Raw genomic sequence first — 22,513 nt, forward strand, 5'->3', positions numbered from 1 at the left:
TTAGCTATAGTAGACACAGACATGAAGCCACATACGACTTGAAGAACATGACGTCAATCATCGCAACTTTCTTAAGCTTATATTGCTGCAAGAAAATACAATGTTTGCCTGCAGAAACATGTTTTCAATTGTACTGAAAAGAGAAAGAAGCAGACAGGGAATGTAAAGGAAGAGGGTTTGTGGTATCTGTGATGTCCAAAACAGCAAATGGAAGTGATCAAACTAAGCTGAATGTAGATTCGGCTCACAATTGTGTGCAAAAGTGTGCGGTAGTCCTGCAATATGTCACTGATAATGTCCATAACTTACTTTATTGACTGAGTAAATGAGACCCAAGAATATGGACATAAACATCAAACAGTGTGCTGTTAACGCAACAAATAATATGCAGGGACATCTTGGGGATGTCTCTGCATTTCTCACAGGAGTGCCTCCTCACCAAGCATACATATGGAGTTGCTCGCATGACCCCAGCCTTGTGCTGACCGACACCATCGAGGTTGTTGTGGCAAGTGAATCCTTTTTCCTCACTACTGAATGACACTGCAAGGGTTCGTCTGAGATACAGTACAACTGCTTGAAGCCATAAGGGGAAGCTTGTGAGGAAAGGCGAGACAGACAGCTCGGGGTAATTGGGGAAATCTGCAGATGGGCCAAGTGTAGGTCTTGAGGAAAGTATTTGCAATGTGTACTCACAGATTTGGTCATCATTATGGACAGAATTGAGATGCCATAGCATGACCCAAGGGTACAAGGATCCTGTCCTACTTAGAGCACATTTTTCTCAGAATTTTTACCCTCTCTCTCTAAATATTTGCAAATAAGTAGCATGGATAACGTAACAGCTCGGCACTTGGAGCATAATCAGAGAAAGTGTGCTCAAGGATGTGAAGAGGGAAGAATTCTGGAGGAGCTGCAGTACTGCAATACCAAAGATCATACTGAAAAAAAAGAGGAGACAGCCAGTAGTTATTTAGTTGGCAGAGACCAATGCTAATATAGACACGGATTTAAAAAAAAATCAAGCTCCATAAAGTGATACTGGACACTGTTTTAAAAAGTATTCACAGCCATAATGCAGCAATTACAGAGCTGTGTGTAAATGTTTTTCCTCCATGGATCCGAAGCATTTTCCTGAGATCAGAGAAAAGGGCCTTCCGTGAAGGAGCTCAGCAAATGCTCACTGGAATGTGATGAAGTGCCACTGCTGAGGCATTGCAGGCGGAACTGATCAGCTTTGCGCAACAGTGGGAAAGACTGAGAAATGCACCGCTGCAGGAGCACGACACCAGCCGCTGCCAGCGGTGAATCAGGGGGAGGCTTTGAGGGTCCTGATGAAAGTGTGGAGTTGGTGAGCAGAAGTTGTTCCACATGTACAAACTGCAGGATATTCTGCTATCTTCTCCTGTGTCAGAGCAATCTGCTCACATCACATCATTTGTATGGGCTACAGTAATCTCCTCACCCTATCGATTACTCAGGACCTTCCCCACCCTGGAATTCACCTTCCTCACTTAAGAGAACCTTGGTGTATTTGTTTTGACGGATAGAGAGATTCGTACGGGAGTTGACAAAGAGGACTTCATTGACAAGATGGCACGGCACCTCCCTCTCGTTTACTAGTGGTAATTACTTACTGGTTACTCTGAAGAAGTCGGATTTCGAGACTGTCCTCCAACTCATACGACGTACGTATGTTGTTTTTGAAACATATAACTGCGTATGGGGTCGTTTTAAAGACCACAGACCTCTAGTGGTAGTACACGGCAGCTTGAGGTCAGACATCAAGTTTGTGTATTTACAGGGATTTCCTTATATTCTGTAATTGTGCTAATTCCCTGCCATGTCACCTTAAGCATCACCCTTGCCTTGACAAGCTCATCAACCATGCATGCGTTATAAAGGCCAAGATGCTCTGAGGCAAAAAAAAGTTTTTGTGGCGCCTGTCACCGGACGAGGCGCTACTTTAGGAAACGGTCGATGTTGGTCTTTGTACCACATACAACAAACTTCTTCATATGAGTTGGAGGACTTGTTGTGGAGTTCTCTTCCATACCTGGCTGAAAGAGGGAAAGAAAATTGACTGGAAGTCTGAGCTTATGTGGGGAACATTTTTTGTTTTTTTATGTTTTGTACATTTGAGCAAATTATATCTCATCTGCGTACTAAAAAGTGTAGGCCTATATTGTACATGTGTATGTGCAATGATTGATTTGTTTTCCGAGTGAGTTCTTGAGGGTTCGCCTTTGGCCTAAGCATACTTTGAAAATTCAGTATTCTGATAGGCTACTTGTTGGTTAGTTCCAATCTTTCTTGAGCATAGAACATGGACATAGTGTCTCTAACATCAACAAATACAGTTATAGACTATAAATTAGCAGTCTGGCGGTTTGCGTGGTCTAGGATTTCAGTCAAATTTGCAGCCTTAATTATTGTTCTAGTCTGCCCCTGCTCACAACTTTTTTATATTTAAAGAAGTCTGTTTTGTCAGCTTTCTAATTGAACCCTTCTCTCATATGCAAAGCCATGGTAACCCTTTTTCCATCTTTACCTCCTCACTACACAGAAGGTCAATGTGTTCTTTTGCACTTTTGATGCATTGCTCGCACTGATTAGAGGCTATTGGGTTCGGGCCCGAGACGTTTTCTGTCCACTCCCCGCAGGAAGGACCCATGAATTAAACTGCAACCAAAGCCCCTCATTTTGCATGTCAGTGTTTCAGATCCCGAGCAGCAAGCCACATCAAAATATTATTGCTTTTCAAATGCTTTAACCCAATGATGGGGTTTCCATGAGACAACAATCCCTCGAGTCTGAGTAAACACACCTTAAACACACGGCAAATCCCCTATCAGCAGCTCCACACTGGATGACAGCTGAGCGAAATACACATTTCCGAGCATTAGGAAGGGGGCTAGAGGAAATAAATAATGAATTCAGAATAGCTGTGGCCGCGTGCTGTCCTACCAGCGCATCTGTTTGGGATCTGTTTTTATTTTTCGCTCATTAGATCCTTCTTCACTTTTGAGTACAGGGTAATCTTCTCTTAGAAGCTCATCATCGCTGCAGAACGCGACAGGATACGTTGATTCGTCAGACGGCTGCCAAAGCTAGTTATCACTCCAATCACGCTTTCACCAGTTACTTAGTTCGTCCTCACCATGCAGATCAAACGCTGCGGTGATTCCTCTGGTGACATTCAATTCCAGAACGTTCCATCCGCGACACCAGCGAGAGACGAGAGAGGAAGAGAGAAAGAAATGGATACAGCAGATTAATAGAAACCATCCAAAAATGCGGTCGTAAATTGTAATCACATGTGAAATGCCTTCGTCATCATGTGTTTCTAAAAAGAAACACACATACACAAGCTCCCAGAATGGCAAGGTTGACGGTAGAGTAGAATTTGTGGACATTTGCAAGAATACTCCTTGTTTGAATTATTTAAAATCTAATAGCAAAACCCATTTTTTAATGAAATTACAGAGCAGAGGTTTGATACTAAAGGGGGAATTTTAAAACATGGCATGCTTAACTGGACTCCTTACATTGGAGAAATAAATGTGTTTCTAATAATAACCATTTTATGTATTTTATACTAAAACAAAAAAATATTTTAAAGGCTGCAAAATGTAAATCATTATGCAAAAGAAAACTATCTTAGGTCGCAACTTTTTCTTTTAGGATCCTCTCCCAAGTGTCCTACATCTCCCATTGACCAAATCTCATCGAACACTATATACACAGGTAGAAACGTGTAATAATACCCTATAATTTCTACTATCTGCCTCTAATCTTAGCTAATGAAATTGCCATCTGACAATGTGTTGTTTGAGCGGCGTTGTGGGGAAGGGACAATCTGTAATTGCCTGCATGGAAGTGGTTTCCCAGGAGGCCTTTCCATCACGTAATCTCGTTATTGCCTGGAAGATGAGAAATGCATTTAGCTATATTGTCGTTTTCCCTCATAAAAATTGTCTTGGCAAAAAATGCAAATATCCCCCTGTCAGCTGCGGCTGAGGCTTCGCGCGGGAGGTAAATATGCATAACGCGGCGCTGATTTGTTGTTTAATAAAAGAGGGATTAAAAACATATTCAGATCACATTCTCAAGCGAGCGTCTGTGTTGTTGCTCTTATTATCGTGATTGTTCACAGTTGAGTATTAGAGTACAATGGGTGTAAGACAAGCATATGCATCCCCCAGTGAACCTTTTTCCCCAGTTACGTCTTTGGTAATTGTCAACAGCATGAACACCGTCTTTTATTTATTTACTTTACTTCCCACTCACCAAGGTTTACCAGAATATTAAGAACAGCAGACAAAGAAGCATTAATCAGTTCATTTTGGTTTGCAGTTACATACCGTTGTGTGAAATCAAAAGAAGAAACTCAGCTTGTTTCAATGTTTGAATGTTATGAAAGGTGGGTGATAATTTGTTAACGTTTTCCACTGTTACTAAAATCAGCCTTTGCTCTTCAAGCTATTAACAAATCTGGGGGGGGGGGGGGGTCACTACGTTTTATTAGCTGAGTACGTCTGCTCCCACTTCAGGCCCGTCCCGCTGTGGAAGCCCAGAATTTATGTTCCGCGTTGAGCACAATGGTGAACAGATCGCTCACATGTGTCTTTTGCGCTGCTTCCCCGCGGCCTCCTTGAAAGGCATTCTGAACTGATTTGGGGGGGATATCGTAAAGCAAATGATAAATTTGTACCCCTGTCAAGTGCGGCTGTGCGCTGACGATTTGCTCCAGGAGTCATGTAGGAATGCCATATATCCCGGCTGATTGCTACTCCCCGCTAGCTGATGGCAAAGTACATTACATCATTAAAGGTATCGCAGGAAATAACTTGGGCTTTGTTCCTGCTATTGTTCTGACATGGAACAGCCCGTTTGATGTAATAAAGATCTATGCTGAGAGACAGACACTGAACATGTGTCTCCCCACCAAAAACAAACACACATTCGGTCTCTCCCTGCTTCTCCCTGTTTTCCTCTTAAGCCTCAACGTATTGCACATGGTTTCTGGATAGCGCCAATACCATATCTGCCACTGTCCTTCAGCCTGCTGTTGCATTTTTGTTTAATTCCCTGCTTCGCATGTCTTTGGTTGTACTTCTGCTGTACATTGGACCATCAGGAGGATGCATTTCATAACCAGAAAAATAATAAAAAGTCATATTGCTTTAGTCTCTCTAGGCAAAAATGTATTAACTAGTGAACTGCCTCTTAATTTCAAGATACATGTCATAGCCCTATGGCACAATGAATCGATTAACTATTGGAACAGGCTGCCGGAGGAGCAAATGATATACCACCCTGGATCCCCTTTCTATTCGGAGGAGATTAGCAGGATTTGAGCCATGGTGTCAGATTAGATGGCGTGAGAAATGCAGCTTGGAGGTTCAAGGGAGCGAAGGGGCCTGATGCTGCCGTCGCCGCCTTGGCTGCCCTGTTCCTGCCTCAGGGGTGGCTGGTAATCCCCCCAGGCAGAGGCAATAAAACTCCAATTTCTACTGTACCTGCCAGCTGAGCGTCTTGGCCTGTTCAAAACACGGGGAGCATGAAATTCCCGAGGAGCCATATCCAAGTGCCAGCCCCCTTCATTATGACATCAGAACCCTCTGAAGTCAACAGGCATGACGGCAGACTGGAGCGCCGTGTGGGTTCACAGCCTTGAAGGGGGATCCGCCGCCATTAAGGGGGCAGTGTGGGGGGAATCGCAAACGGAGGGCAAGAGGGGGAGAGGAGGATTACATCTTTCACCATGCGTATGTGCTCCCATCTAAAAGGCCTGCCTGCCATTCTCTGCCCCCAGCGAGTCCCCCCGACTGTTACGATAGCCGAGACAGTAATAAAGGTTTTGGCGGTATCGTAAACACAGCGTGACGTTGGGTATGAAATACTTAAGGGCCCGTGACGAAGATCTGTGGAGAAGCCCAGAATGCTGGTAGAAATGTAAACATAGTGATGGCGATAAGCACAGCTCGTTGCGGCCGTGATCCATTTGTCATCTTAATAAACGCCTCTGAAGGCCATAAAGAAAAGCTGAAGTGGAGGAAAAACTAAAAGTCACGAGGAGAACATTTTAACACTGAGCTGAATGGGAACAAAATGTAAATGCATTTATCATAAAGCAAAGTATTTTTAACAACTTTTTTAGGGTTATTTTGGGGTATATTTGACAGTCGGCGTAGAGAGACAGGAAGTACTTTGAAAGAGAGGGAAGGTCCACCAGCTGTGGATGTTGCGGTTAATCCTCTGCGGCCTAATGGCTGAGACATTTTACACTATTTTGCAAAGATAAAATGTCATTGGAAAGAAGGCATACGTGTAAAATTATCCTCATCAGGATATTAAGCCATTTTATGTCAAAATAGCAAAAAGATACAATAAAAAAACAGCGTAACAACAGAAATGTATATGAGAAATGGAAAAGAAAGGGAAAAATGTATAATATTTACATCAAAATCAACCGTTTTGTTATAGAATACTTGTCACTTTACATTGCGTCATTGAATCTAACACAACAGACAGATAAAACTACACATTTATAGTATGGTATCAAACAAATACTCTTCTCATTGCACTAATCAACACCGGTCTGTAGTGTATACCAGTCCCATTACTCATGATTATCCAGCTCTCGGTTTTCTTACTCATTCAGAATGTGTGGTTACTCTGAATTGCAGATAACTTCACACACTCTGGGTTTCTTACGGGGTGTTGACAGAGGCGGACTCCATGCATGGCAACCATTAGAGCCAAGCTCACTGAGATGGAACATTGGAAATGAAGAGATCTTGGAGTTGTTTTTTTTCCCCCTAAATGACCATCAGTGAGTGTGATTAATCATTTCAGCAAATATTAATCCTGGGTTTTTTTCTTTGGTAATGTTTCACAGAAAGGGGTATCTTAGGCAGTGGACTCTTCTCGTTTGATTCAGTCTCATCGGGATCTAGAATAAGCTGGCAATAAAAATATAACTTTCAAAGTCTTGATGAGCCTACAATAAGCATCATTTAGTCTGTTTTTTGTATAAAGCCTGAACTGTAATACAGAGGGGTTTTTTTGGGTGGATTTTTGAACAAAAATGAAACAAAATGCTCCTTTTCCAAGGAATGTGTTTCTTGACAAATATGATAATTTATTAGAGCACTCATCAAAGCTGAACAATTCATTTCTTCTGCAGGCCGCGCTGAGTGGACACACATGTTAATAATTCCAAACTGTTTCCACAATTGTTTAAAAGGAAATATTGGAGACATTTAAAACCAGGATCGAGTCGGGAGTGGAATGTGCCTTAATTGCCGTCCTTGGCAAAGGAAGCAGAAATTGAGTATTTGATCTTGCCCAGTGTTGGCACCGCTGTGGGGAACACGCCTCCGTTTTTGAACGTGGCCAGTCACTCTTTTCCTGCCAAATCAATGAAAGACAATAATAGTTGATGATAACAATGACTGAGCACGCTCAGTCCACGGTCCAATCTGGCCCAAGTTCTGATCATTTCTGCGGCTTCCAGAACAACATGTAGCCCACATTAAGGAGCAAAATGAAATTCCTCGTGATGGATGAGTTTGTAGGAGGCGTCTGGACAGGGGATGGCCATCCAGTGCCTGGGATGCGATCCCAAATCTCTGCATAATGGCTTCAGCTGCCTTGTCAGTCACCTGAGCCCACTGCGCTTTTTTTAATCGAACCGCCAGTAATGAGTCGGTCAAACATGACCTAACAAATTGATCTGGATTCCCATCTGATGAGCCCTGCCACGAAACAGTCCCTCTGTACGTTGGGCCAAACGTTGTCACGGAAAGAAGTGAAATGAAGAAATGCAATAAACAGAGATGCAATAAAGATCCGGACAGGCTTTTGATCAATAGCGCACGTACAGAAAAAATTAATGTGAACTGTCTGATTTAAGGCGACAGATCATCCAATTTAGCTGCAGCACTGAAGAAGAAAAAAATAGCATTGTTTAAATTGATTGAACTTTACAAGCGCATGCAACACAAAAGAACTCTAGCTGCCTTAATTGTGTCAAACTATTATTCATGCACATGCATCTGTAATTGCAGCCTCATGCATGTGCGCACATGGTCATCAAAAACACATGTTCTCTAACACATATGGGAGTATGATCCCATGATTTTAAATAAAATACATTATAATTAAGATGCTTTAGGACAGATTGTCTTTCTCACTTTGTTTGGATTGTTATATTAACGTCGCAAAACAAAGATAAGAGGACACTTGTTCGAATTAAACCTTCCAGGCCTCCCCAGCTTTTATATTAACACAAGATAATGCTTAATTTCCCTTTTCTGGCGTTTTCCCGCCGTGTGACCAAGTTAGGCTACGACTTCAAGTGATCTTAAGAAATCCCTAACTGTATTCCTGAGTCCGGGTGCAGTGCAGGGGGATTCTCCTGGGAGGCATTTTGCCGTCACTGACACACAGACTCTTTATCAAACCCTGTCCGACAAACACCGTTCACACATTCTGCTTCTTCCATGCTCTCCATACTCCCCAGAGAAAAGGATGTCTTGATGTCCTGTATCTGCCCGCCAGAAGGATGATATCTAAATCGCAGAGCAGCTGCTCGGCCAAAGACTATGAGCAGAGTCGAGGGGAAGGGGATCAGGAAAAAGAAGGGAGACATGTTGGGGGGCACTCCCGTAGACTGAAGACAAACCTGAACAAAGAGGGAGTCGGAATTTAGTCCCATTGGAGGGGATTGGAAAAAGTTTGCCTTGAATTTGTCAATTCCTACTTCAACTAAGAATTGATGCTTCAACATGAAACCAAATTATGTATTTTATACGGAATAATATGTTGCTCCTTTAAAAATAAATACTGCACATGTTTTATAATTTTGACATATTGAATGATTTTGTTTCACCTTGCAAAAAAAATAAAAAATAAATAACAATCACCCATATAGGACATATTGTTTTTTAACTAAATACGCTTTGCTTCTGGCCAATATTGTGTAAGACTTGGCTCGGGCGAGATCGGGATTCACGTTTCTGGTTCAGGCCTCCCTGTGAAGTTGAAAGATGTTTCTCCTCCTTTCCCCCCGCCGAGCGAGGTGACATGAAAACTTTTCTGAGCACCATTGGTAAAGCTAATTAACAAGGCGGGGTGTGAAAAAACTCCTGCTCTTGGTTGTTCTTACTCCCCGGCGAGAGACACCCACTCAGTCGGTCGTTCAGGAGCGCGGCTTTTACTTACGGGGAGGAAGTTGGTTGTGTTTTCCTTGACCGCCCCCCCCCCCCCAACTCCTGACCACTCCTGCAAGTGAGTAATCTCACGCTGAGAAAAACAACACATGCACATGCGCATTTATATACTGACTTTGTACAATTACCCAACTGACGGCAGTTTGATATAAAAATGGATCAGAGATAAACTCTGTCAAAAGAAGGTAGACAGTGATATTATAATCTGTGACACGTCTGTGGTTTTTCTTTATTTCATAATGTTCTCTGCGAATGAGGTTATGTTTTCACACCTGTGCATTTGTTTGGTTGGCTGGTTTGTCTCTTAACAAGATTAGGCAAAAAATACTGAACAGATTTCAACGAAACATGGCTGAAGGATGGGACATGGGCCAAGAAAACACCCCCCAAAAAATGTTTCCATCACATTCTTTAACATTGCAAGCATATCCTACATTTTCTTAATTTTCCCAGGCAATAATTCATGATCTTGATGAAAAAAATCTGGCATATTTAATGGACTCTAATATCTGTGAGTGTGTGCGATTATAGGTGCAGATGAGAAAAAGACTAGTGGATTTAAACATAAGAGGTCAGTTGAGTTTTAGTGGAGGTATGCGGTTGACCGAGTGCCTGGTGGTTTACAAAAAACTTTCAGTTCATGTTGCAGCACTGAAATCATTATTAAACATTCTTAGATCGTTCGTTAGATCATTTAAAAAAGCTATGAAAATCCTGCTTCTGCTGAGCTGCTGGGGTTTAAGTTGTCGTCTTGATGATGATGATGAAATGTAGTCGGGGGTGTGTCGGTACACCGTGACACCACTGTTGGGTGTGGTTACAAGCTCAACGGACATGACACTTGAAATATTTGAATCGAACCCTCTGATAACATTAACACGTGAGCTTCCAACTTCCGGGTCGTGACACTGAGGCATCATCTCGTCGTTTTACTTCCGCTGAGTTAATGTGGCCCAGGTCTCAGCTCTCCTCACCCTCCTTATACTTGATATCCAGCATTTTCCTCATGTGCTGTCCTCCTGTTTCTCTTGGCACCTTATTAGCACCCCAACTGTTCTTAAAGAGCACATCTGGACACAGATTCCTGAAGCAAATTCTCAAAGCAAATGGCAGTGACTTTAGCTAAGAGCTCTCACTCTCTCTCTCTATATATATAGAAATATAGATAGTCCTTGTATCTTTGAGTCTATAAATAACACAGTAGTTTTGATCTATAAATTGTCTTCAATGCTCTTGAAGTCGCTGAATGTTTGAAATGCCTCTCTGTGACACAGTCGATGATTTTATACCTTTTTCCCTGCCAGACGGATACAGTAGGCTCTTGGCTTTACTTTCTTCTCAGCTTGATTACATGAAGGTATTTTCATTTTTGCTACATCTTGACAGTGTTATTGGATCTATAGACTCCTTCAATTGACTGTAAAAATCAGTGCACAGACCGAGGCTACGCCTGAGGCAACAACTGAAGACTGTACACCTTCATTCCTCCATCAGATACTGTTTGGGCAAAGTATGACACGCATTGTATGAAATCCCACACAATCCCCCAACCTAATCACCCCTCTCCGCCTTGCTCACTCATTCTGGTCATCTTTTAATGAGAAACCTGAGATAGTACAGAGCACAGAGCTTAGTCTGTCACATCGCATGACGCGCTGCAACTAATGCAGCCGACAAATGGGCATATCATGGATCCCAGTTTTGTGAGCGATCCCTCCTCAGAAACAGGTGGCGGCCGCTGTAAGACCAGATGTCCCAGTGAAGTCGTGGTAAAGCGGGGGTCTGTCGCAGTACAGTGGGGAACAGTGCGTGACAAAGACCGAAGGTGGTCCGGCTTGTGTTCAAACCCCAAGAGCGCCAACAATGGGGTGAGTCGGCCAAGAGGGGGGGTAGGGTGTGAAGACTCTCCCAGTTGTGCCCAGTCCTCGGGGGGGGGGGGGGACGATAATGAGCAGCCCCTGCTCCAATGTGCAGAAGTGGACACTTTTCAACTATTCGGAAGTCATCTCAAACATCCCCCCGAGCTGCCTTTGCCCTCGACACATAGCTCTGCATATCCATCGGTTCCTTTGTCCGGACGTTTCTGCTTGTTAATGCCACGCTACAAAACCTATGCTATGGCCATTTGCTCGCACGGTATAAATAGACAGGGAACATTACCAGTGTGATGGAAGTATAAGGTTGTGGACTCGTGCCAACCTCTGCTCAAATCTGTGGCCAGATGGCATGGGACCACACCACAACGGAACAACACTGTTACAGAATTAGCCCCAACACTTTTGCCCTATGCTTGAATGTTGGCTTTTTGACACGTAAGTATTTTACAAATATGATGAGAAGATAACAAGTTTGAGTCAGGGTGGGTCACCTCACAACGTTCAACCCTGGCCTTTCTGTGTTCTCCCTGAGTCATAGCCGGTTTTCTCTGGTAACTCTGGCTTCCTCCCACAGTCCAAAGACGTGTTAGGTTGTGGCAACTCTAAATTGCTTGTAGGTGTGGGGGGTGTGTGTGTGTGTGAATAGTTTCTTGTCTCTGTATGTTGGCCTTTTGTCTGACATTGTGTCCAATATCAGCCTGGATTAGCTCAATCTTCCCCTGCGACCCTCTAAGGACAAGCAGTATAGATAATAGATGGATGAAAGTTAAGTTTTCATGCTGAGAGAATCAAATGAATTGGTCAAGTATATACCAGTATATCGGGGGAAAATAATTTTGCAGTAACAGTATGAAAATAGAACAGAAATATTCACATTATGTATGTTTAATTTTTTGCCCCTATCCAGTACAACATAGCGTGGATACATGGTGAAATGCGACTGAGCTCTCTGCTCTGCGCATTGTGTAGCTCCCATGTACATGGTTGTAATTCATGTCATAGTTTGAGACGGATCAAAGGGACATGTATTTAATAGCGCATGCTGTGGCATGGCTTGAAAGGACAAATCATTCTTCAACTACTGCTCATGTCTATTTGTAAAGACAAGTGTGACATGCTTTCATTCTTTCAGCTGCACAGATGCAAAACAGAAATATTATCCCCACCGGGACTAATGCAAATATTGACCTGAATCTTCCTCATAAATAAAACCCACTTAAAATACTATCTGATGATTTTAAGATAGCTTTCAGCACGTTTATTAGGGCCCGAGCACGGAGGTGCGCGGACCTGGGGCATTGCATGCACCAGGGCCGCATGCACTGAAGTGCAAGGCCCTATTGTTTCCGTAAGGATTATTATTATTATTAGGGCCCGAGCACGAGGTGCGCGGACCTGGGGCATTGCATGCACCAGGGCCGCATGCACCGAGGTGCAAGGCCCTATTGTTTCCGTAAGGATTATTATTATTAGGGCCCGAGCACGAGGTGCGCGGACCTGGGGCATTGCATGCACCAGGGCCGCATGCACCGAGGTGCAAGGCCCTATTGTTTCCGTAAGGATTATTATTATTATTCTTATTCAGCATCGTTCACTCATTTTACACCCTGTTCCCATATGCGAAAACGGATGAAAATTGGCACACACGTCAGAAACTGCTCCCGCTACTCAGGCCTAGAGGCCCGGCACTGGGTGTGGCCCAGGGGCTTCACAGCGCCCCCTGGAAAAATCAGCAGGTATAGGAAAAAAATTTTTGGAGTATCCTACATAAATGAAATTTGGGTGGCAGATACATCTTGTCGGACCTGACAAAAAACCTCTTGGCAAAATTTCCTATGACCAACAGGAAGTCGGCCATTTTGTGTCAAAATCCATATTTCACGTGCCATATTTTAATGAACTACTACTACAAATTTCACATGAGCTACTTCAAATTTGTCGTGTGTCATCTAAAGACCCATGGGATGAAACGATATCAAAAGCTTGAGTGTACGTCAGAGGCCCATGCTGTGACGGCGTGGCGAAAATGTGGCGAATTTCGATCCCTCGCCATGAAAATGGAAGTCGCTCGTAATCGAAGGTACATGCTCCGATCGGACCCAAACTTCTCAGGCATGATAACAGTCTCGCCCTGAACAGATTACCATGTCAATATTGGACATAGGTCATAGCGCCACCTACTGGCAACAGGAAGTAACATGTGTCTACACTTTTACGCCCTCTGTCTTATAGGTTGACCACATCATCGTCAAATTTGGTCAGCTAAGTTGTAAGAAGTTGCTAACGTGGTACTATGAAATTTGTGACCATATGTCAAACGCTGTCGCCATGGTGACGCCTTGTTCGCCATAAAATACGAATACATATTTGAGGCACTTATGATGCTTTGTGTCTCACGAAACTTGGCAGACATGTTCAGAGTGGCAAGACAATATGTCCGATATGTGTCTTTTGTCCAATTGTGTCAAAATGGCTCCATAGCGCCCCCTACAAAACTTAAAAGTCAATTATCCCACCTTTAAATTTGACGTAGAAGAACCAAATTCGGTGGGCTCATGTACCTCCCGACGACCTACGAAAAAGCCTCTTGGAGCAATTAGCTCCGCCCAACCGGAAGTCCGCCATTTTGATTTTACCTTGGCGTAAGGGGCGAACGGAAGGCCTCGTACTTTCGCGAACTCCTCCTAGGCGGTTCATGGGATCCGCCTCAAACTTGGGCAACGCGTAGAGGAGGCCTTCCGGATCAAACGATATCAAAAGATTTTGTCTAAATCGAAAGGCGTGGCCGCGGTGAAGCGTGATTCGCCATGAACAGGAAGTTGCTCCAAATCAAAGGTACATGGTCTAATCTGATCCAAACTTCTCAGGCATGATAACAGTCCCGCCCTGAAAACATCTTCATGTCAATATTGGACATAAGTCATAGCGCCACCTAATGGTGATAGGAAGTTTGAAATTCTTCTTTTATGTCCTCTGCCTCGCAGGTTCACTGGAGCAACCTCAAATTTGGTCAGCTTAGTTGTGAGACATGGCTGATATGATACTTTGAAAATTTTGACCATGTGTCAAACGCTGTTGCCATGGTGACGCCCTGTTCGCCATCAAATACGTTACATATTTGAGGCACTTATGATAATCTGTTTGTCACGAAACTTGGCAGACATGTTCAGAGTGGCAAGACAATATGTCCGATATGTGTCTTTTGTCCAATTGTGTCAAAATGGCTCCATAGCGCCCCCTACAAAACTTAAAAGTCAATTATCGCACCTTTAAATTTGACGTAGAAGAACTAAATTCGGTCGGCTCATGTACCTCTCGACGACCTACCAAAAAGCCTCTTGGAGCAATTAGCTCCGCCCAACCGGAAGTCAGCCATTTCGGATTTTACCTTGGTGTAAGCAGTGAACGGAAGGTGACGTACTTTGACGAACTCCTCCTAGGCGGTTCATGGGATCCGCCTCAAACTTTAGCAACGCGTAGAGGAGGCCTTCCGGATCAAACGATATCAAAAGATTTACTCCACATCGAAAGGCGTGGCCGCGGTGAGGCGTGATTCACCATGAACAGGAAGTTGCTCCAAATCAAAGCTACATGGTCTAATCTGATCCAAACTTCTCAGGCGTGATAACAGTCCCACCCTAAACACATCTACATGTCAATATTGGACATAAGTCATAGCGCCACCTAATGGTGATAGGAAGTTTGAAATTCTTCTTTTACGTCCTCTGCCTCGCAGGTTCACTGGAGAAACCTCAAATTTGGTCAGCTTAGTTGTGAGACATGGCTGATATTGTACTGTGAAATTTTTGACCATATGTCAAACGCTGTTGCCATGGTGACGCCCTGTTCGCCATCAAATACATTACATATTTGAGGCACTTATGATGCTTTGTTTCTCATGAAACTTGGCAGACATGTTCAGAGTGGCAAGACAATATGTCTGATATGTGTCTTTTGTCCAATTGTGTCAAAATGGCTCCATAGCGCCCCCTACAACATTTCAAAGTCAATTCTAACGCCTTTAAATTTGACTTAGAAGAACCAAATTCGGTCGGCTCATGTACCTCCCGACGACCTACCAAAAAGCCTCTCGGAGCAATTAGCTCCGCCCAACCGGAAGTCAGCCATTTTGGATTTTACCTTGGGGTAAGCAGTGAACGAAAGGCGACGCACTTTGACGAACTCCTCCTACGGGACACGGGTAAGGGAATTTTCCACTTCGTGGCTGAGAATGAATGGGCATTTTCCTGCCATTGGTCAAAGGTCGTCACAATGGACTTGCGTCCCTGTTAGGGTGTCATATGGCTGTGACTAAGATCACGAATTGGACGCAAAGTGTGCTGAAGCCACTGCGCCTGTCGGTGGCGCTATCACTCCTTTCTGGGCTGGGGGGGGGGGCCCCGGGTATTGCCGTTGGACACAGGGGCCCCTACCACTTCCCTAACTCGTACACCTGTCCAACTGATGGACCTTTTTGTCCACTTCATTCACTTTGTAAATTTTTGGGTGTCCGCTTCGTGGTACATTTGTCGACATCGCAGAACTTGTCATGGTAGTACAGTACGGTACAGTAAATATGTCCAATCGGAGGAATATTTGTCCACTCTGGGTAAATGGCCCCCTTTTGCCCAAAACTCGCCTGCCGACTCTGGGGAGGGGTACCAGGGGCCCCCGGAACTCACTTGCCGACATCGGGGGGGAGAGGCCTGAGGGGGGCCCGGGAGTACCAGGGGCCCCCGGGGGCCAAAAGTCCAATTAGCCCAGAACTCACTTGCCGACATCGGGGGGGAGAGGCCTGAGGGGGGCCCGGGAGTACCAGGGGCCCCCGGGGGCCAAAAGTCCAATTAGCCCAGAACTCACTTGCCGACATCGGGGGGAGAGGCCTGAGGGGGGCCCGGGAGTACCAGGGGCCCCCGGGGGCCAAAAGTCCAATTAGCCCAGAACTCACTTGCCGACATCGGGGGGAGAGGCCTGAGGGGGGCCCGGGAGTACCAGGGGCCCCCGGGGGCCAAAAGTCCAATTAGCCCAGAACTCACTTGCCGACACCGGGGGCTTGGGCACAAGGGGCCTCCGGGGGCCCCCGGGGGCCAAGAGTCCAATCGGCCCAAAACTCACTTGCCGACTTTGGGAGGAGGGCCCGAGGGGTGCCGGGGGGTACCCCAGGGGTACCAGGGGCCCCCAGGGGGTACCTGGGGGCCCCTGGGGTGGGTTGCACTTCCACCGAGTGGACATGTTCCCCCCACTGAGGAGGACTGTGCTGGCCGGGTGGAAAAGACCACCTTGCCTTTGTCCAGTTGGAATACCCTGACCTCAGCTCTAAGGTATTTTGAAGTGTACGTACACTTCGCCGCCTATTTTTAGGACCCCCGGGGAGCCGGGCAAGGGGGGGTTGGGGACGTCCACTCCGCGACATGGGCCGCTTCTTGCCACTGGACGGTTTCCGGAGCCCGCTTCCCTAGGGTGGGGAAGAGAAATCGGCGCGTCCCGACCGGCCGTCGCGAGACCCGGCGGACGCGTGGAGAGCGGCTGCCGGCGCGTCCCCGACGGCAAGAGTGCGAGGGCCCGATCATCGCTGCTCGCAGCTTTAATTATTATTATTATTCTTATTTTTCAGCATCGTTCGCTCACTTTTCAGGCACTTCCCATATGCGAAAACGAAGGAAATTTGGCACACACGTCAGAAATTGCTCCCGCTACTCAGACCCAGAGGCCTGGCACTGGGTGTGGCCATGGGGCTCCATAGCGCCCCCTTATGTAAGGGAGTCTTTTCGGGTGCAAATAGTGACAGCTCTGAATCGAAGGTGCTTGGTCTGATCTGTACGAAACTTTTTGGGTATGATAAGACGACCGCCCTCAACACATCTCCATCTTAATATTGGCCATAAGTCATAGCGCCACCTACTGGCAATTTAACGTGACAAATCCTACTTTTATTTCCTCTGCCTCGCAGATTCACCCGATCAACCTCAAACTTGCTCAGTACACTTATACATATTTGACAATGTCATATAAAAAAATCGGTGACGTTTCGTCGGAAGCCGTCCGCGCGGCTATTGAAAAACTACGAGCTAACGGCTAACAAAATTGGAATCATCATAACTCAACCATATTTGGACAAATCTTTACCAGATTCCTCATGAATGATAACTGTCCCACCCTGAACAGATTCCCATGTCAATATTGGACATAAGTCATAGCGCCACCTACTGGTAACAGGAAGTATGAAATTCTTCTTTTACATCCTGTGCCTTTCAGGATCATTGGATCCACTTCATATTTGGTCAGCTTAGTTGTGACACATGGCTGATGTTATACTGTGAAAATTTTTGAAACGACTCAAACGCTGTTGCCATGGTGACGCGTTGTTCGCCATAAAATCCGTTACATATTTGAGGCACTTATGATGCTTTGTTTCTCACGAAACTTGGCAGACATGTTCAGAGTGGCAAGGCGATATGTCCGATATGTGTCTTTTGTCCAATTGTGTCAAAATGGCTCCATAGCGCCCCCTACAACATTTAAAAGTCAATTTTAACACCTTTAAATTTGACGTAGAAGAACCAAATTCGGTGGGCTCATGTACCTCCCGACGACCTACCAAAAAGCCTCTTGGAGCAATTAGCTCCGCCCAACCGGAAGTCAGCCATTTTGGATTTTACCTTGGCGTAGGTGGCGAACGGAAGGTGACGTACTTTGACGAACTCCTCCTAGGCGGTTATTCGGATCCGCCTCAAACTTTAGCAACGCGTAGAGGAGGCCTTCCGGATCAAACGATATCAAAAGATTTTGTCTAAATCGAAAGGCGTGGCCGCGGTGAAGCGTGATTCGCCATGAACAGGATGTTGCTCCAAATCAAAGGTACATCGTCTAATCTGATCCAAACTTCTCAGGCATGATAACAGTCCCACCCTCAACACATCTACATGTCAATATTGGACATAAGTCATAGCGCCACCTAATGGTGATAGGAAGTTTGAAATTCTTCTTTTAGGTCCTCTGCCTGGCAGGTTCAATGGAGAAACCTCAAATTTGGTCAGCGTAGTTGTGAGACGTGGCTGATATTGTACTGTGAAATTTTTGACCATGTGTCAAACGCTGTTGCCATGGTGACGCCCTGTTCGCCATCAAATACCGATACATGTTTGAGGCACTTATGATGCTTTGTTTCTCACGAAACATGGCAGACATGTTCAGAGTGGCAAGTCGATATGTCCGATATGTGTCTTTTGTCCAATTGTGTCAAAATGGCTCCATAGCGCCCCCTACAACATTTAAAATTCAATTGTCCCACCTTTAAATTTGACGTAGAAGAACTAAATTCGGTCGGCTCATGTACCTCTCGACGACCTACCAAAAAGCCTCTTGGAGCAATTAGCTCCGCCCAACCGGAAGTCAGCCATTTCGGATTTTACCTTGGTGTAAGCAGTGGACGGAAGGTGACGTACTTTGACGAACTCCTCCTAGGCGGTTGTTCGGATCCGCCTCAAACTTTAGCAACGCGTAGAGGAGGCCTTCCGCATCAAACGATATCAAAAGATTTACTCCACATCGAAAGGCGTGGCCGCGGTGAGGCGTGATTCACCATGAACAGGAAGTTGCTCAAAATCAAAGCTACATGGTCTAATCTGATCCAAACTTCTCAGGCGTGATAACAGTCCCACCCTAAACACATCTATATGTCAATATTGGACATAAGTCATAGCGCCACCTAATGGTGATAGGAAGTTTGAAATTCTTCTTTTACGTCCTCTGCCTCGCAGGTTCACTGGAGAAACCTCAAATTTGGTCAGCTTAGTTGTGAGACATGGCTGATATTGTACTGTGAAATTTTTGACCATATGTCAAACGCTGTTGCCATGGTGACGCCCTGTTCGCCATCAAATACGTTACATATTTGAGGCACTTATGATGCTTTGTTTCTCATGAAACTTGGCAGACATGTTCAGAGTGGCAAGACAATATGTCTGATATGTGTCTTTTGTCCAATTGTGTCAAAATGGCTCCATAGCGCCCCCTACAACATTTCAAAGTCAATTCTAACGCCTTTAAATTTGACTTAGAAGAACCAAATTCGGTCGGCTCATGTACCTCCCGACGACCTACCAAAAAGCCTCTTGGAGCAATTAGCTCCGCCCAACCGGAAGTCAGCCATTTTGGATTTTACCTTGGGGTAAGCAGTGAACGAAAGGCGACGCACTTTGACGAACTCCTCCTACGGGACACGGGTAAGGGAATTTTCCACTTCGTGGCTGAGAATGAATGGGCATTTTCCTGCCATTGGTCAAAGGTCATCACAATGGACTTGCGTCTCTGTTAGGGTGTCATATGGCTGTGACTAAGATCACGAATTGGACGCAAAGTGTGCTGAAGCCACTGCGCCTGTCGGTGGCGCTATCACTCCTTTCTGGGCTGGAGGGGGGGGCCCCGGGTATTGCCGTTGGACACAGGGGCCCCTACCACTTCCCTAACTCGTACACCTGTCCAACTGATGGACCTTTTTGTCCACTTCATTCACTTTGTAAATTTTTGGGTGTCCGCTTCGTGGTACATTTGTCGACATCGCAGAACTTGTCATGGTAGTACAGTACGGTACAGTAAATATGTCCAATCGGAGGAATATTTGTCCACTCTGGGTAAATGGCCCCCTTTTGCCCAAAACTCGCTTGCCGACTCTGGGGCGGGGTACCAGGGGCCCCCGGGGCCCCTGGGGCCCCCGGGGGCCAAATGTCCAATTAGCCCAGAACTCACTTGCCGACATCGGGGGGGAGAGGCCTGAGGGGGGCCCAGGAGTACCAGGGGCCCCCAGGGGCCAAAAGTCCAATTAGCCCAGAACTCACTTGCCGACATCGGGGGGAGAGGCCTGAGCGGGGCCTGGGAGTACCAGGGGCCCCCGGGGGCCAAAAGTCCAATTATCCCAGAACTCACTTGCCGACACCGGGGGCTTTGGCACAAGGGGCCCCCGGGGGCCCCCGGGGGCCAAGAGTCCAATCGGCCCAAAACTCACTTGCCGACTTTGGGAGGAGGGCCCGAGGGGTGCCGGGGGGTAACCCAGGGGTACCAGGGGCCCCGGGGGCCCCAGGGGTACCAGGGGCCCCCAGGGGGTACCTGGGGGCCCCTGGGGTAGGTTGCACTTCCACCGAGTGGACATGTTCCCCCCACTGAGGAGGACTGTGCTGGCCGGGTGGAAGAGACCACCTTGCCTTTGTCCAGTTGGAATACCCTGACCTCAGCTCTAAGGTATTTTGAAGTGTACGTACACTTCGCCGCCTATTTTTAGGACCCCCGGGGAGCCGGGCAAGGGGAGGTTGGGGACGTCCACTCCGCGACATGGGCCGCTTCTTGCCACTGGACGGTTTCCGGAGCCCGCTTCCCTAGGGTGGGGAAGAGAAATCGTCGCGTCCCGACCGGCCGTCGCGAGACCCGGCGAACGCGTGGAGAGCGGCTGCCGGCGCGTCCCCGACGGCAAGAGTGCGAGGGCCCGATCATCGCTGCTCGCAGCTTTAATTAGGGCCCGAGCACCGAGGTGCGCGGACCTGGGGCATTGCATGCACCAGGGCCGCATGCACCAGAGGTGCAAGGCCCTATTGTTTCCGTAAGGATTATTATTAGGGCCCGAGCACGGAGGTGCGCGGACCTGGGGCATTGCATGCACCAGGGCCGCATGCACTGAAGTGCAAGGCCCTATTGTTTCCGCAAGGATTATTATTATTATTATTAGGGCCCGAGCACGAGGTGCGCGGACCTGGGGCATTGCATGCACCAGGGCCGCATGCACCGAGGTGCAAGGCCCTATTGTTTCCGTAAGGATTATTATTATTATTCTTATTCAGCATCGTTCACTCATTTTACACCCTGTTCCCATATGCGAAAACGGATGAAAATTGGCACACACGTCAGAAACTGCTCCCGCTACTCAGGCCTAGAGGCCCGGCACTGGGTGTGGCCCAGGGGCTTCACAGCGCCCCCTGGAAAAATCAGCAGGTATAGGAAAAATTTTTTTGGAGTATCCTACATAAATGAAATTTGGGAGGCAGATACATCTTGTCGGACCTGACAAAAAACCTCTTGGCAAAATTTCCTATGACCAACAGGAAGTCGGCCATTTTGTGTCAAAATCCATATTTCACGTGCCATATTTTAATGAACTACTACTACAAATTTCACATGAGCTACTTCAAATTTGTCGTGTGTCATCTAAAGACCCATGGGATGAAACGATATCAAAAGCTTGAGTGTACGTCAGAGGCCCATGCTGTGACGGCGTGGCGAAAATGTGGCGAATTTCGATCCCTCGCCATGAAAATGGAAGTCGCTCGTAATCGAAGGTACATGCTCCGATCGGACCCAAACTTCTCAGGCATGATAACAGTCTCGCCCTGAACAGATTACCATGTCAATATTGGACATAGGTCATAGCGCCACCTACTGGCAACAGGAAGTAACATGTGTCTACACTTTTACGCCCTCTGTCTTATAGGTTGACCACATCATCGTCAAATTTGGTCAGCTAAGTTGTAAGAAGTTGCTAACGTGGTACTATGAAATTTGTGACCATATGTCAAACACTGTCGCCATGGTGACGCCTTGTTCGCCATAAAATACGAATACATATTTGAGGCACTTATGATGCTTTGTGTCTCACGAAACTTGGCAGACATGTTCAGAGTGGCAAGACAATATGTCCGATATGTGTCTTTTGTCCAATTGTGTCAAAATGGCTCCATAGCGCCCCCTACAAAACTTAAAAGTCAATTATCCCACCTTTAAATTTGACGTAGAAGAACCAAATTCGGTGGGCTCATGTACCTCCCGACGACCTACGAAAAAGCCTCTTGGAGCAATTAGCTCCGCCCAACCGGAAGTCCGCCATTTTGATTTTACCTTGGCGTAAGGGGCGAACGGAAGGCCTCGTACTTTCGCGAACTCCTCCTAGGCGGTTCATGGGATCCGCCTCAAACTTGGGCCACGCGTAGAGGAGGCCTTCCAGATCAAACGATATCAAAAGATTTTGTCTAAATCGAAAGGCGTGGCCGCGGCGAAGCGTGATTCGCCATGAACAGGAAGTTGCTCCAAATCAAAGGTACATGGTCTAATCTGATCCAAACTTCTCAGGCATGATAACAGTCCCGCCCTGAAAACATCTTCATGTCAATATTGGACATAAGTCATAGCGCCACCTAATGGTGATAGGAAGTTTGAAATTCTTCTTTTATGTCCTCTGCCTCGCAGGTTCACTGGAGCAACCTCAAATTTGGTCAGCTTAGTTGTGAGACATGGCTGATATGATACTTTGAAAATTTTGACCATGTGTCAAACGCTGTTGCCATGGTGACGCCCTGTTCGCCATCAAATACGTTACATATTTGAGGCACTTATGATAATTTGTTTGTCACGAAA

At 46.1% G+C, this 22,513-nt stretch overlaps 1 protein-coding gene and 1 long non-coding RNA gene across 7 annotated transcripts in view; one reads left to right on the forward strand and one right to left on the reverse strand.

Annotated features, from left to right (window-relative positions):
* Nucleotides 1–22,513, forward strand: part of lbx2 (ladybird homeobox 2) — a 131,885-nt gene that overhangs the window by 23,215 nt on the left and 86,157 nt on the right. The window lies entirely within an intron of this gene.
* LOC118319699 overlaps nucleotides 7,123–22,513 on the reverse strand; it is a 38,408-nt gene continuing 23,017 nt past the window's right edge. For 2 of the 3 annotated variants that reach the window (XR_004796076.1, XR_004796074.1), the window contains exon 4: nucleotides 7,123–7,416. This is a non-coding gene — a long non-coding RNA (uncharacterized LOC118319699). Of the gene's footprint in view, nucleotides 8,693–22,513 lie in introns of all 3 variants that reach the window. The other variant, XR_004796075.2, reaches the window with a different exon arrangement.

This window comes from Scophthalmus maximus, chromosome 9 (genome assembly GCF_022379125.1).
Source record: "Scophthalmus maximus strain ysfricsl-2021 chromosome 9, ASM2237912v1, whole genome shotgun sequence".
In the NCBI taxonomy this organism is placed as follows: domain Eukaryota; kingdom Metazoa; phylum Chordata; class Actinopteri; order Pleuronectiformes; family Scophthalmidae; genus Scophthalmus; species Scophthalmus maximus.